Source organism: Heloderma suspectum, chromosome 3 (genome assembly GCF_057233095.1).
Source record: "Heloderma suspectum isolate Gila_16-S chromosome 3, 16-S_ref, whole genome shotgun sequence".
In the NCBI taxonomy this organism is placed as follows: Eukaryota; Metazoa; Chordata; class Lepidosauria; order Squamata; family Helodermatidae; genus Heloderma; species Heloderma suspectum.
Genome location: NC_139460.1, coordinates 113,681,138 through 113,698,241, shown reverse-complemented (window position 1 = coordinate 113,698,241; position 17,104 = coordinate 113,681,138). Strand labels below are relative to the sequence as shown.

The 17,104-nt window shown below is 43.3% G+C and overlaps 1 protein-coding gene across 7 annotated transcripts in view; it reads left to right on the top strand.

The window, feature by feature from the left end:
• Window positions 1-17,104, top strand: part of TBL1X (transducin beta like 1 X-linked) — a 199,109-nt gene that overhangs the window by 102,018 nt on the left and 79,987 nt on the right. For 5 of the 7 annotated variants that reach the window (XM_084844235.1, XM_084844236.1, XM_084844238.1 and 2 more), the window contains one exon: window positions 14,491-14,598. The gene's annotated coding sequence lies outside the window, so the exon portion shown is untranslated. Of the gene's footprint in view, window positions 1-14,490; window positions 14,599-16,862; window positions 17,092-17,104 lie in introns of those variants that run through there. The other 2 variants (XM_084844237.1, XM_084844234.1) reach the window with 2 other exon arrangements.

Genomic DNA, 17,104 nt, shown 5'->3' with positions numbered 1-17,104 from the left:
CTGCTTCATTGACTACGCTAAAGCCTTTGACTGTGTGGATCACAACAAACTCTGGCAAATTCTTAAAGTGATGGGAATACCAGACCACCTTAACTGGCTCCTGAGAAACCTGTACGAGGGACAAGAAGCAACAGTAAGAACCGGACATGGAACAACCGATTGGTTCAAAATTGGGAAGGGAGTACGACAAGGCTGCATATTGTCGCCCTGCTTATTTAACTTATATGCAGAGTACATCATGAGAAACACCGGGTTGGATGAATCACAGGTCGGAATTAAGATTGCCGGGAGAATTATCAACAACCTCCGATATGCAGACGATACCACCCTAATAGCAGAAAGTGAAGAGGATCTCAAGAGCCTCTTGTTGAGGGTGAAAGAGGAGAGTGCAAAAGCTGGTTTGAAACTCAACATTAAAAAAACTCAGATCATGGCACCTGGCCCCATCACTTCCTGGCATATAGAAGGGGAAGAAATGGAAGCAGTGACAGATTTTATTTTCTTGGGCTCCAAGATCACCGCAGACGGTGACTGCAGCCATGAAATTAAAAGACGCTTGCTCCTTGGGAGGAAAGCTATGGCAAACCTAGACAGCATAGTAAGAAGCAGAGACATCACCTTGCCGACAAAGGTCCGCATAATCAAAGCTATGGCTTTCCCAGTAGCAACGTATGGCTGTGAGAGCTGGACTATAAGGAAGGCTGAGCACCGAAGAATCGATGCTTTCGAACTGTGGTGCTGGAGAAGACTGTTACGGGTCTCCTGGACTGCAAGGAGGTCACATCAGGCCATCCTAAAGGAAATCAACCCTGAGTGCTCATTGGAAGGACAGATACTGAAGCTGCAGCTGAAATATTTTGGCCACCTAATGCGAAGAGAAAACTCTCTGGAAAAGACTCTGATGAGGGAAAGACTGAAGGCAAAAGGAGAAGGGAACGGCAGAGGATGAGATGGCTAGATAGCATCACCGATGCAATGAATATGGACTTGAGCACATTCCGGGAGAGAGCGGAGGACAGGAAGGCCTGGCGTGCTATGGTCCATGGGGTCACGAAGAGTCGGACACGACTTAACGACTGAACAACAACAAAGGCAATTGTGAAGTCTTCACCATTCTTGTGTATCTGTGCACTGTAACATAGCTGATCACTACAGATGTGGATGTTGCTGCCGTGTCTTGGTGCTGTGTTGCATGAAGCAATAAGATGGGAGGGGCAGAAGGTTTGCAGTTTTATCTTGGACTGATTTGCTTATAGCAATTTTAATAAACTGTAGCCATGCTGCTGGGTTCATGAAATTTTTCCAACTTAGATGGAAAGGTCAACATACATGTATAAACTCCAATAATAACAATAACAACAACAACCAGAACAATAAGTAGTAGTAGTGGAAGTTGGACTGTGCTTATGTGGTTATTTACTCCATGAACCGGTATCCATAGATTAACTCACCAGCTTGCCAAGAGCAAGTGCATCCAGCCCTCTGGAAAACAGGACACCCAGTATTACACACATCTTTATCCCAGAAGTCTCATTTCCACAAACAGGTAAAAAATGGCAGAGTCCCTTCTGTGCACTGGAAGTTGTTCCTTATCTTCTCCATACCCTACAAAACTGAGAGAAGATCCTGATTCTCTCACAAGCCCTCCAGAGGATGTAGGGGAGGAGGTCAGTGGCAGCCATGCATAAGCCAAGCTAAGCCCAACATGTGTCTCAGAAGATGGAATACTTTCTCTTAAGACCATGTGTGCGCGCGCACACGCACGCACGTGTGCGCGCACACACACACACACACACACACATTCTGGATAAGTTAAATAGTTCCAAATGAATAAATTTCTCTAAAATATCAAGCCCTATTGCAATTTCTAGTTTGAGATAAAATGCTCCATTTTTACGTTTTTGGATTGGTTATTCATACCTTCAGAGACGAAGGCACGCAGCCAGCATGTGACATGAAGTATATAAAAAAATCTTTCCAAGCATTTGAAAAAGGAATTGAGCCAGATCTGGAGGAGTCCATCTAAATCTTTGTTTGTAATGTGAACCACTATACTGAATGTGAACTGGACCCAAAGTTAACGCTAATAATAAAAACATGCCTTCAATCTCAGTTTATTTTAATAAACCATGGTAAGCAAAAATATGTTCTACCCTTTGAAACTATAAAATAATAGTAATAATAACAGCAACAACAATAATAAAAATAACAGCTGTGATTGATAGATTTATAGCCCCTTTGGGGGGTAAAAACCCTAATGAAGTAGTTTCCAACTTTATTAAATATTTAACTTTATTTTTAAAAAACACATAAACCCTACAACCAATATTCAGTACATAAATGCTGATACTTTTTTTCTTGACTTATGAAAACCGCCCAGAGAACCTAGGCTATGGTGCAGTACAGAAGTGCAATAAATAGCAACAACAACAACATATTGCAGATGCGCCCGATCTCATCTGATCTCGGAAACTAAGCAGGGTCAGCCCTGGTTAGTACTTGGATGGGAGACTGCCTGGGAATCCGGCTTCCTGCACTGAGCAGGGGGTTAGACTCGATGGTCTTGTAGGCCCCTTCCAACTCTATGATTCTATGAGATTCTATGAGGAAGGCCAAATATAAACATAATGGGATGATTTGAACGTAACGCTCAGACAGGATTTAGTGTTACCTGCATGAGCCTCTGGGAGCCCAAGTAAAGCCTCGTGGTCACACTCTCCCTCTCCTCTCTCCTCCCGCTTTGTGGCCAGGAAAAGGACTCCTGCCGCACTTAATTTCACTTGCCTTGATTCCTGGCTTGTTATGTAGAAACTTGATGATGGTTTCAAACAAACTCTGGTTTGTTAAACAAGCCAGCAAAACAAGACAGGGTTTGCTGTTGGCTTGTTTAGCATTTGTTTAGGATTTGTTTTAAGCCATGATTCCTGGTTCCTATGTGATGACAAGCCAAGATTCGGGGAAAGTGAATATACACTCGACTGGACTCCTCCTCCTGACCACACAGGAGGATGGGAGGTGAGTGCATGAGCCTGAGGCTTTGCTTGCGTTTGCAGAGGCATGTGAACTAAACCCTGGCTTAGGGTTATATGTGAGCCTAGCTGTTCTCTCACCTGAAATTCCCTTCACCTTCCGATGCCAGATGAAGACCTTTTTATTCTCCCAGTATTTTTTATTTTATTTATTTATTTATTGCATTTATATCCCGCCTTTTTTCCTCCAAGGAACTCAAGGCAGCGTACATGATCCTCCTCCTTCCTCCATTTTATCCTCACAACAACAACCCTGTGAGGTGGGTTGGGCTGAGAGTCTGTGACTGGCCCAAAGTCACCCAGTGAGCTTCCATGGCCGAGTGGGGACTATTTTTAGCATTTTAGCTTCCTAGTCTTTTAGCTCTTATGTTTTAAATCTGTATTTTAAATCTCTGCATTGCTTCTAGGTTTTATTCTGTTTGTACTGTCATATTGTGGTTTTAAACTTTCATAGTTTGTATTGTTTTCAGCTGCACTTTGTGGTTTTAATTTTTGTGAACCGCGGAGAGAGCTTCAGCTATTGGGCGGTATAGAAATGAAACAAACAAACAAACAAAGGTTACATTATTTTTCCTTTTAGGTTCACCGTACTCTAGAATTTTCCTGTCAGACCTTTCTAAGGGCAACAATAAATCAAAACGTTGCTGTTAACTCTAGCTGAGTCTGCATGCTACCAAGTATAAGATGGCTTACTAACTGAAATGTAATGGTTCCAGAAAAAGAAATGGGCCAGTAGCCTATTTTTCTGAACATACAAAATGTTGCTCTATAAGACATGAGTTTTGAAAAGGATTTCTTTACTGCACTGTGCACAGACTATGTACACAACTGATTCATAATACTTTTCAGCTGCATCAAAAAAAAAAAAACCTTCAATGTCCAAGACACGCTACAAGGTACAGAACTGCTGTTCAAGGGCTTGCATCCACATCCAGTTTCATTACTGTTTTTCTCTCTAACAACAGTTCACCAAACTGTACTGCATTCTCTCTCTCTCTCTCTCTCAAAATTAAATAACAGTTTGTGACATGGTGTGGGTTACTGCTAATTTCTTAAGATACTAGGCATGCACAGAGTCATGTGTTAAAGAAATTAACAGGGTCATAGCCACAGTGCCAACTGCGACAATTGCACAATCATGATATCATGATATGCCTATGCGCAGGGTTCACTAATCTTGCGTAACTCCCCCTATGCAGGGTGAGTGGGGAGCCAGGCTCTGATGAGCAAGATGAGCCCAAAGAGCATGCAGATGTGCCTCTGCCTCTTGTCTCAAGAGCAAGCCCTACATCCCCGCTCTACCTCCAAGCCTCTGCACTGGGCAGAGCGAACCAGTGCACCTCTGTCTCCTGTCTATCTGAAGCAGGGAGGCAGAGGCATGTGAGCAGCACAAACCACAGAGGCAGAGCAAACCGATGCATCTCCCATCTCCAGGAATGTTGGCTTGGCTCTGTGCCTGATGGGTGTGGTGCACCCATCTGGGTCAGAGGCAGAAGAACAAACTGTTGCTTTGCCTCCTTTCTTCAGCTCACTGTTGGAGTGGGGAGGTGGTGGTGTGTGGTCTTGCCTCTGCACTGGGTGGGCTGCCTGAGCATGAATTGCCCATCCAGTCTGGAGGCAAAGCAAGCAACTGTTGTCCTCCTCCAGCTCTGAGTTATTGTTTACCACCTTACTTCCCCAGCTCCAAGCTTAGAGCTGGACAGAGAGAGCAGGAGATGTCCCCCTGACTTTGTGCTTCAGAGATGTAGCAAGAGATCAGGGACAAGACCCTGTCCCTTGCAGGATGTGGTCCTGGAAACAACAAAATCTGCCTAAGTTCTTTAGTCTTTGCTCAAGTTTGGCTTGGTTCCTTTGGATACCAGTGCTCCAAGGGCAAATTTGTGTCAACAAGTTTCGGCTGGCTGCAGGGCCAACCAACATTTGTTGACCCAGATTTGCCCATGGAACACTTGGGATCGAAAGGTACCAAGTCAAACTTGAGCAAAGACTAAAGAACTTGGGCAGATTTTGTTGTTGCCAGGACTGCATCCTGCAATAATAGCAAATTGGGCAAGGCTGGAAAGTTTCACTTTGGTGGGAAACTGTCAAGTTCCTGAAGTTTATTGAAGTGTACATACTACTACCTGTGCCTTCATGGATAAATATGATTTACTTTAGTGTCTTGGTAGTTCTTACAGGTTATTCATGGTTTTTGGATGAAATTCTCTGTAACTACTGCATTTAATGAAAATCTCATTCGATGAGAATATGTATTTTATTAGAATCTATACATTACATTGGCTTTCCCCAACTTGATGCTCTCCAGATGATTTGTACTTCAACCCCCATGACCCCTCACCATTGCCCATGTTAGCTGTTGATGGGAATTGTAGTCCAAACCATTTGGAGGGCACCAGATTGGGGAAGGCAGCATTACATGAATATCACACCAGAAAGCTATGTCTCCTTGGCAATTTGCAGAGCATATTCCCAACATGATGTTTTGCTAATGCAAATAAAGATTTGATTACATAGGGAATATGAACGAAATCAAGGCATAGGTATCGGAGGAATAAAAAAACAAACAAACCTCCAATAAATTGAAAAAAGAGTACAGAGGATGAAGACTGCCATAGATGCAAGAAATGTAATAAATAAATAATAAAGTTACAAAGAACAAAAACATTTGCAAAACATCTGGAAAGCCTCCTTCTAGGGTGCTTGTCTTGTCAAGCCATAAAAGTGTTTCTTTGGTTACTTATTTTCTTCAAATCATTAGTGTGCATTAAGCCAGCAATTAATTTCTTGGTTTGCATTTCTAAAATAGTTCTGTGCCTGGCCAGATAGGCTATCAAGGGGGGAAATGTGTTGTATATCTTTTTGTTTGTTTTTGTTTACCTGTTCTAAATGACGCAATTGTAAAAAAGCATTAATGGCAAGCTGGCATCTTGACTACAGCAGTATTAATGGAATAGGGCCCCTATTACTGATGATTCAGTCATCTGTCAGCCTGATAAATGGATTAGTGTAAGAGGTATTCCAGTGGGGAAATGTAGCCCATAGGGCTTCCAGCTAATTATATTTAAGTTGTTTAGTACTGCTGGGAAGCAGCATCCAGGCAATTGCTGAAAGCTTTGATGCAATGTGCCCCATTAGAGTTTGTGTTCAGAAACTCATTATCCTTTCAGGCTTGTGTTGGATGGATTCTAGGAAGCTGACATGAAATGGAGAGCAGCAATAAATAGCCAAGAAGACATTTTAATTCAGCTTACAATCATTTCCTGACTCAGCAAATATTGGTCTGTGTGATTTGTATGCCATACCTGCATTCAAAGGATAATTGTGCTTTAACTTGATTTGTTATCTCTACAAATCTTTTTATACTATCGTGCATCCAAATAAGAATATGATTTGATCTTCCTAAATCAAAATTTAGAGCAGGAGAATGCTATGTACTCCTGTCGTTTGCAGGATCCCAGGTGGCATTAAGAGCATAAAGTGCCTCTCTTAAGTTATCTGTGTCTGATCACTTGATTGCAATTGTCTCCTAAGTGCCTGACCTTGCAACCATTATCCAAGCTTTATGACTTCAGAGTTTGACTAACTATTGGTTGCTCCTTTCAGGGACTGTCCTTTAAAACCACTCAGAAGTTACAGCTGCTTCAGGATGCAGCTGTCAGTGGTAGCTTCGAAGAACATATTACACCAGTTCTCATATGACAGTGTTTGCTTCCAGGGGCAATTCACTCTATTTACATTCATTCTCATTGGGAGTGCACACTCAGGCAGGCAAACCTGCCTTTGCTATTTATTGTGCAATGTGCAAAATAAGTCCTGAGGTGGGACTGTTTGTCAAGAGTATATGTGTGATTGTGTACCTAGGGTCCATTTTTCTATATGGTGATGGCGGGCAAGAAGAATGTACTTGTGCGGTGTTGTGTTCACCCGTCGCCTCCTTTAAACACGGTTGCCTCAGGTGCATGTGTGTTGTTATCTCACTCATAGCCTGGAGGAGGGTTGCACAGCTGAAAGGCCTGCTTTAAATGAGGCAACAAGCATAGACAGTGCCACACATGTCCGTTCTTGTCTCTCTGCTGCATACTGGGCCTAGTAAGTGGCTGTGTGGCAAGTGGGACCTGCATGTCCCTGCCCTCCCACCTTTTCCCACTGGTGTCTACTATGTTCTGTTTCTGTAGTGCAATCCTTTAAGTTTGTCCCAGACCTATGAAGCTGGGGCTGGAAGCTGCCGTACTAATATGCTGTGTTGTCTTGGGTGGAAAAATACAGTGCAGCTGTATAGTAGCTGCACTCACAGCTCTGTGCATGCATTTTCTGCAGGGCTGGTTCTGTCTTTAGGCAGAGGGAAGTGGTTGCCTGAGAAAGCAGATGATGGGTGATGTGGAAGGGGTGGCAGAAGCAGCCCCCTGCCCAGTCCTTTCTGTTGGGGACCAAGCTTGGTGTCCCACCTAGCCTGCCTTACTACCCCCCCCCCCTTCAAGCTAGCCTGTTGCTTTCAGGTGAGGTGGAGGATGTAAGATCCACTGGCAGACCAGTCAGCTCCTATAGGTGGAATGGGGGGGGCACTATCTTGCCCTTTGCTTCGGGCAGCAAAATGTCTTGGGCTGGCTTTGGCCTTCTGAGCCTAAAAACACATTTTTTTGGAGAAAACATCTTGGACTTAATTTTTCAGCTTCATGGCATATTTATTGATAAGACTGCTACAGTTTGCCATGCATTCTGATGGCCATGCACGAATGAGAGGTTATACTTTGGGGAATGTTTGCGACTATTGAAGCTGTTTGTCATTTCCAAAGAATACAAAACAGCCCATCTTGTGCACTGGCATGCATCTCCAGTCCTATTCGGACATTCAGAATCAGAGTAAGCACAAGAGGAGGGAGAGCGTGCTCGTGCTTCTCCCTCTGCTGTCATTTCTGTTGCTTTCCACCTGGAGAGGGCAATGGAAACAGCAACGGGGGTGTGGCTAGCACACATCACTTCTTCCTGTGGTTTACTGTACTCAGATTTTGAATGCCTGAATAAAGCTTCCTTGTATTTAGAGACCGCAGTGTGTGCACCCCCATTGAACTTCTTTTGTGGTTTTTCTCAGAAATGAACCACTTAGCTGGTGTGGTTCAGATGAGGTGGTGGCTACTGTCCTGATAGTCCTTCCAGGGATGGGCAATCTCCATAGGGGTGCTCTGCATGCTCACGGTTCATAGTAACTGTCATGTCAAGCTTTCCTTGGAACCAGGAAGCTCCCCAACCCACTGGAAGTGGCAGCTAGGAACGGGTCCCTGTATTCATTTTCTCCCTTTCCTTGGAGGAAGCTGCACCTCCTTGGAACTGGAAACTTTGGAGAAGCAGCAGTAGAGGTTGCCATTCTGCTTTCGTGTCAGGCTACATGTACATTACACAGTGCTGTGTCTTTATTCTGCTTCCCATTATTCTCCTCCTACTTAATTTATTATGTATTTATTTACAGTATTTGTATACTGCTCCACATCCAAAAGATTTCGGAGCAATGAACAGCAGCTAGCATAAAAGGATAGAAACACCATGTTAAAATAATTACTATTTTTTAAAAGAACAGAGTTCTGATAAAACCAAGTTCTGATAAATCCACAGCTGGTCGTTCAAAGAAGGCTCAGGATCGCTCAGCATTCATCCATCCATCCATCCATCCATCCATTAAAACACTTTGGTCCTTCCGCATCAGTTTTCAGGATGTACTATAAAACTGCAAATTATTATAATAATAATTTAAAAACTCAATAAATTACACAACCCACAAGTCAGTTCTTTTATTAGGACCAACCAAAATGTCACAAAATAGTGAGCAAGTTCTCAAGTTCTCCAGAAAGTTTCCTCAGACTTTATGGTACAAAAATCAAGGGAGGGGGAGGACAAACAAAACGTCAAAATGTGATGTAGTCACAAGGTTAGCGAGTTAGACTCAGACTCAGTTGCAAGATGTAGATTGTGGGCTAAATGGGTTAGTTCCTGCTTGGTGCTGCACATATCAAGTTACACCTAGGATTGCAGCCCAAGTGTCTTCAAAGATGGAGCACCAGAGCCAAGGAATACCCTCTCCCTACTTGCCTGCTGCCCTCATCACCTCCCACAGCAGGGGCACTTGGGGGAGAGCATTGGAAGATGATGTCAGCACATGGGCAAATTTATGAGGGAACATGCATTCCTTCAGGAGTCTAGATACAATCTGTATAGGGCTTTGTAGGTAAGCACCAGCATCTTGAGTTGAGTTCAGAAATGGACTGAAAGCTAGTGAAGTTCTTTCAACATTGGTGAGATGTGTTTCCAGACAGTAACCCCAATTAGTAGTCTATCAGCTACATTTTGCATTAACTGCAACTTCCATACTGTCTTCAAGGGCAGCTGAATGAAAAATGCATTCCAGTAGTCCAAATGGGAACTTACAAAGCATGGATAACTCTGGCAAGACTATCTCTGTGCAGGAGAGGTCACCGCTGGTGCACCAGCCTTAGCTATTGAGGTCACTTAAGTCCCAGGGACCAGTTCTTGAATTAAGACAAGGGAAGGCAACCTGGTGCCTTCCAGATGTTTTAGACTACATTTCCCATAAGCCCCAGACAGCATGGCCAATGGTAAGAGATTATGCCAGCTATACTCCAAAACATCTGGAGGGTACCAGGTTGCCCACCTCATCTAAGAGGTAGTTGCAAACAGATCCTTCAGGGGAGTACATCCCTGGACAGCTGAACAATATTGCCCTGAAACAAACAAGACTTTATCTTGTTAGGACTGAGCTTCAGTTTTTCTGCCCTTACCCAGTCATTAATTACAAGCATTGGTTCATACTGCCACTTGAGTGAGATGACAAGAAGAAATAGAGCTGAGTGTCAATAGCAGCCAGATGGTACTTCACTCAAAACCCCTAGAGCGGAACCATTCTAATACCAGGATACCATGATCGATGGTATAGAAAGCTGCTGAACTGTCCAGGAGAATTAGCAAGGTTGTATGCCCTGTGTCCGCCCCTTGGCATCCTGTCCCTTGACATAGGTCATAGAGGTGACCAGGGCAGTTTCCATGCCAATCCGAGTCCTGAAGCCAGACTGAAATGGGTCCAGATAATCAGTCTCATCCAGTAGAACTTGGAGTTGCACAGCTACTAAGGCTTTCTTGTGTGCAACTGCACAATCTTCTCTTTAAGGTGGCCAGGACTGCCTCCTCTCATGAAGAGACATCAATTGCCTCCTGAACCCAGCTGGTCAATTCTTTTCTGCTAGATGAAATTAGTCATGAAAGGCAAGGGTGGAGCAGGCACAAGGTGGGATGTACCCCTTTAAGCACCTTGTCTGCATTGACTGAAATACCATCCCATAAATCCAGACCAGTTAGTGCTCCAGACCCATCCTAATACCTTTGTGGAATCTGGGTCAAGGCAGATTCAAGCAGTTTTATCCTCTAGCAAGCATATAGCGTTTCCAGTAGCTCTTCAATATCTCCCTGCAGACCAAGTTGGATCAGGTTGCAGACCACTTGGAAATGTTCCGTTGAATGACACCCTGGGGTGCAGTGGCGGTGAAGTACTATGTCTTTTCCCCCCACCCCCACCTTTACCAAGTAAGCCTAATAATGAGCTCTTACCTGTATTTGATAGTGTTAATATCTTCATGAAGTTCAGATTTAGGGCGATTCACTATGTTTTTAAAATGATCTTTTCACTCAGTTCTGGAATGTTTTAAAAAAATAAACCTCACATCAAGCCTTGAGAATAACTGATCCCTTTTCATTGGTTGCCTGTTTTCTACAGCACTCCTGGCCAGTTTTTTGTATATATTCTAATGCTGTGATTCCAATTCTTGTTGGGTGGGAGAGTGTCCTCATTTTGATCAGGTATTCTCCACTTTGTTTGAGGTATATCACTCCTCTCTTTTAATTCCAAAACGTCTTTCTGGGAAGGAATGGTTTTAGCAACAGCAATATCTCAAGAGTGCTTGGCAAAAAGACTTGTAAAAGACATTTTGCAACAGTGTTGCATTTCTGTATGCTTTCCTTTTGCATTTCTCCTGACATTTGGCATTGTGCACACACCTCACCCTGAGTCTCCTTGGCTGCTGGGCTACAGATTTAGCGCCAAAGCAGACATTACTTCAAAGACGTGATCTATTAAAACAAATGAATCACTATTTGGAATATAAATTGCTCGGGATTACAACTGGTGTGTGTGTGTGTGTGTGTGTGTGTGTGAGTGAAAGGGTTAAAGCTCCCTATGCGATCCCAGTCCAGATCAGTCCCATCCTTACTCTGGAGTAAAAAAGAGAAGGAACATCTGCTTTTGGTCTGAGTGTCTCAACTCATATTCAAACTGAGGGCTTCCAACCTCTCTCATACAGGAAGAGTGGGCATAAATCTGCTTGCCTGCAATGTGATTGGCTCTCACGTTCCAGTAAATCCTTCCTTATTGACCTATAGGGCTGCCTGTTTATTAAAGGGGAAGACTACCAGCTTGCAGGGGGCAGGGAGTTATATACTGGACAATCCATAATCTGTAAATGAGGAAAAAAGAGCAATTGGCAAAGCATTCATGGAATACAATATATGAGAATCCCCGAAGTTAGTAGAGCAAGCTACCTCTCTCCTTTTCTTTCCTTTGACCTCCTTTAACTCTCTTTTTTCAGCATATTTAGCAAGGCAGAGTTCTTCCCTTCCCTTATCTCCATTCCTCTTGTATTGTTCCAGGAGGTGGAACAATACAAAAGCCTGGGCACATGAGAGAAGTGGGGAGCAGTTTAACTGCTCCTTTCCCAGACTTGTATTTTTCCTGTCCACTTCGTATTCTAAGATGGAAATGTTATTCGAGTGGTCAGTTAGTATCTCATCAAGTTTTCATCACATTTAACATTCAAGAATCAAGATGAGCAGTGGAGGAAAGGGACCCTACTCAGAGCTAGGAAAGAGACAGGGATTGCAGTTTTATTTCTCGTCTGCTTCCCAGTTATCACAGACCCTGCCTGTGTGGTGCGCTAAAGAAACACGAGAAGTGCATGGAGGCATCATATTTACTAAGAAGGGGCATAGGATGGCCAAGGTTAGCAAAGGGACTCATGTTCTCAGGTGGAAGCAAGCAGCTGAGTAAATTTAAAAGGGCGCTTTTCTGGTGGGAAAGTTTGAGTTCACTAGTGGGGAATTCATGAGGGCTGGTGAGAAATTTCCCCACTACTTTATGTGTTAATAACTGCCCTGTGTGTCATGAATCAGTCCCTGGATTTATTTAATAAAAGGACTTCTTTGTGATGAGCGGTAGTATCTAGTACATTTCAAGTGTTTCCAGAATGGCAATTCTGCTTTTTACTTGCCAGTGGAAGAAAAGATAAAAAGACAATTATATCAACTTAATAACTGGGTTTCAAAAACACACCATAGCACATATGCAGTCCCCACTCGGGAGTTGTCATGTTGTGTAAACCCAGCAAGTGTGGGTTACGTGAGGGTTAAACAACTCTCGCATAACCCTAAAAGAGACCATGGGTTATGCAAGGGTTGTTTAATGTGCTTAACAACATGGCAACCCCTGAGCGGGCTTTGCATATTCAAAATAGTGGCTGCACGCGGCCTCTAGGCACCACAGGTTCACTGTGGATTAAATAACCTACAGTGGGCTGTTGTGTTATGTGAAGAGCCCCATGCTGAGGGAGATGCTGCTTTATATAGTTTTCATTGCTGGGGGCGGGGGAGTGGATGGGAGGAGGGGCAGTGTACCTCTGCCATATCCTAACCCCCTCCCTCAGGCAACATCAAGGGGCTAGGATTGCACTGGTGTTGTTGTTTCTGTGCCTATAGTCTGATGCACACTTGGAATTAAGCCCCATTAAATTCAGTGGGATTTACTTCCCTGTAAACATGTATCAGAATGTGCTGAAAGGCTTGTAAACATTTGACTTTAAAATGCTTTCAATTAATCTGTCATTAAAATATAGTTAATGGCAGTGTTGAAACTATTATCCAGGTATTAGTTCCTAGTGTCAGAAAACATGGAACTAATTTGGATAAGAAGTTGGTTGCAGGCGCCCTGGTTAACTAATTTTTGGTAGCTCTTCTTTGTTCCAATTTAAAATTTAAAGATAGGGTATAAAAGAGATGGAGAGTTAAGATAGCTACTGTCTCATGCCTTCTTTTATTTAAAAAAACCCCCTCTCTTTGTTGCTGCTAAGGTCTGGAAAATATACACAGAGTGGATCCAAGGGATATTTGGGGCGGGGGTAAACTTTAAATGTTGTTGTTGCTATTATGAAATGGGTTTTCATAATAATATCCCAGATGTGGAATATTTTCATATCTCACATCCCACAGATATGATGCTCTGACTGACTTTTGGAGGCTTGTACAACATAAAGAAGATGTTCCAAAGACAAATCTATTTTTAAAATGATTTAATAAGAGAAGACAAAACAATGTAACTCATGTTCATTGAGTGTTGCAAATATCTTAAAATGAATATAGACCTAATGTGTTGCCACATCAGTATGTGCTTCCTCATCCTTGATAACTAAGAAATAGCTCTGGCAACAACTGGAGATGATCGTGCTTTTAAGGATGGATTAGGTAGGCAGCTGAAGGTGAGGGAAGGAAGAGAGGAGCTGTAGCTCAATGACACAGCGCATGCAAAAGGTCCCAGTTTTCATTACCTGTCATCTCCAGGTAGAGCTGGGAAAGACCACTGTCTGAAACCGTGGAGAGTCATTCCTAGTCAGTGTCACTGTGTAGACAATACTGCACTAGATTTTTTAAAAACAATAGTGAGCTACATGGATTCATGGTCTGACTTGGTGCAAGGCAGCTTCTGTGTTTTTCTTTGAGTCCTAGAGTGGTGAAATTATCAAGAGATTGACTTCTGCCTGCTCACTTTTTTTCCAAGCCATTTTTAGTCACCTATTTTTTTCACAGGAACATGCTCATTTTTACTTATTTATTTGGTACATTTATATCCTCTCTTTCTTTCATTGTGGAACTCAAGACGCAGGATACATGGGGCTACCAGGTGGTCTCCCATCCAGCCCTGAGCCACATAGGAGGAGCCCACACTATAGTTTTTGTCCATCCCAGTGTTGCCTTCATTTCCAGGAGAGGTGACGCAGGTATGGGAAAGAGCTTAGCTTGAGCTCCTCCAGTATGTCGTAGGCTTCTCAACATTATCCAGGTGATGTGGTACAGAGCCATACTCCAGGAGCTTCTTCACCACCAATGTAACATAAGATGGGGGACCAGAGTGGCTGAAGTTGTCTTACCACTTGTCTGTGTCAGAGTGTTTCATGTACTGACAGCTAGGACCTCTTTTCAAAAGAATGTCTGAATGTAGAAGCTTGCTTTGGTTCCACTTAATTAGGCAGTCTGATGTTGTTGGCAATGGGTAGTAAACTGGAGGAGAGGGTGTGCATTTTGTTATCTTTTTCAGTGTAGATTTGATCTGACTAAGGAGGGCATCCTCTCATTCCAGATTGCTCCACTGTTGAATGTAAAGATCTCCATGGTAACTCACACTCCCAGCCTCTTCTCAGCAGCCTGCAAGAAGCAGTTTTCAACAGCTCAGAGGTCTCACGACCAGGTAAGCAGAACAATTCAGGAACTGACTTATATTTGGAATGTGCGATGTCCCCATCTATTATATTCCATAACAGATGGAACATAAAAGTTAGATAAGGAATCTAAATGTGAAGCATTCTATAAATGCTATAGTGTCTTTAAAGTGTATACATTCCCAAATAGAACCTCAGTTTGGAAGCCTGCAACCTGATCCGCACCATATTGAAGTCATTTTGGTCCCACTGTTTCTATGGCACTAAAACAGGTTTAGTTCAGGTACTTTTGACTTGAGAGGCATGCAGATCAAGCTACATATTCATTATTATATAAAGCCATCCCAACTTGTAATTCTTGTCACTCCTTTTAGCATTAATGTCACTCATTGGAATAGTACTGTGAAAGTAACATAGTGACCTGGTTCAGCTTAACAGTAACCCATGGTTTATTTAACCCATGGCTTGTTGAATTCTGGGTTGTTGTGATGTGCAAACCCAGCCACGCTAACAAGCCATGGGTAGTTAATCACAAACAACCCAGAAAGAGAACCCATTGTTTTTGATGGCTTGTGAAGTCTGGGTTGTTTAACCCATGAGCTATCGTTATGTATGAACTCGGAACCATGAGTTGTTCATAGGCTGTTTCACCAGGTTACAGAGGCAGCAGGCAAGAACTTTTTTTTTTTTTTTAATAGCCACTCTACCTGCCAGTACTACAGACCTGCAACAGCATTTGGGATACAGGGAGGGAGCAGTCAAAGAAGGAGGGAAACAAACAACCCAGGAACTGAGAAAACAAATCATGATTTGCTTGATCTGTCTGCCAGACAAATCCTAGGAAGAGCCAACAGCCACGGGTTAACCATGAGTTAAATAAACTATGGGTTTATTTTATTTTATTTATTACATTTCTTAATCATCCATCTGACCGGTCACCCGGCCACTCTGGGCAATGTAGAATAATACAACAGTTTAAAACAATAAAATTCCACATTAAAACATCGTATTTCTAAAAATACTCTAACCCACCCCAAATGCCTGCCTGAACAACCATGTTTTTAATGCGTGATGGAAGCTCATTAAAGAGGGGGCATTGCAGACTTCCACAGAGTGGGGGCCACCACAGAGAAGGCCCTCTTCCTCATCCTCACTAGCCTAGCTGTCCTGGCTGATGGGACAGAGGCCATCTGAGGCTGATCTTGTTAAGTGGCCTGTCTGGTGCTGCTGGAGGCACTCCTTGAGATAGGCTGGGCTGGAACCATATAGGGTTTTAAAGGTCAAAACCAACACCTTGAATTTGGGCTGGAAAACAACTGGTACCCAGTGCAACTCCTTCAGCAACAGGGTGATGTGATCTTGCCGTTGGCTGCCTTTAATCAGGCAAGCCACCTCGTTCTGCACCAGCTTAGCATTATGTGCAGACTAGGTCAGAGTAGGGGCCGCGGTGGCTTAGTGGTTAAGGCGCTGAACTGCAGACTGGAAGGTCGGCAGGTCAGCAGTTTGAGACCTGAGTGCCGCGTGACGGAGTGAGCTCCCGTCTTCAGTCCCAGCTCCTGCCAACCTCGCAGTTCGAAAGCAAGAAATTGCAAGTAGATAAATAGGTACCGCTTCGGCTGGAAAGGTAACAGCGTTCCGTGCACCTCGGTGTTCAGTCATGCCGGCCACATGACCACGGAAGCGTCTTCGGACAGCGCTGGCTCTTCGGCTTAGAAACGGGGATGAGCACCGCACCCTAGAGTTGGACACGACTGGTTGGGGACACCTTTACCTTTTACCTTAGGTCACAGTAAACTAGCAACTGGGGGGAAAGTTTATAAAACTCAATAGTTGTTAGAAGGATATTTTTAAATTAATGTTTAATATGCTAATTTAAGCTAAGGAGGGGAATACAAATAGAATTCTGATAAATGTTACTCTGATAAACAGAATAATCTATTTTATATGTTGCATTTTATAAGTTTCTTTAGACCATTTTTTATCATGGCTCCTTTCTCTAATCACTTCAGAATGCTGTATTTATCAAGGCCCAACTCAATCTGTGTGACAAAGCCCAACTTCCAATATAGATCCTCAGGGCCCCCGAGGGCATCTGTTCAGTTGGCACCCTGCTGGGCAACCTGAATAGTTTTATCTAGTCTGATCTCACTTCTTTGTCCTCCAAAATGTGAACAAAACCTTAATCCCTTTTCTTGAATAGGCTGACAGATTCCAATTACCTTGGCATGTTGGGATGTAAGTTATAGTCTTAAGAAGGTGGGCCAAGCCACTAATTTTCTTATTTTCTGGCTAGACCACTGACATCATAAATGGAAGTTATCACATTATTGGACAGACCAACCATCAGTCTTTGCTAAGGCTTTTACTGAGCGGAGATCCCCATCAAAAGAAAGACTCACTCAGTCCTGGTAGATCTTCCCATATTAAATCTAGCTGGAAGCCAGATGCTCTGTCTCTCTCAGACCATCCTCTCTGCAGTAAACTGGGCATAGTCTTTGGGACCCAAGACTCTACTCAACTAGGTAAAGTGACTAG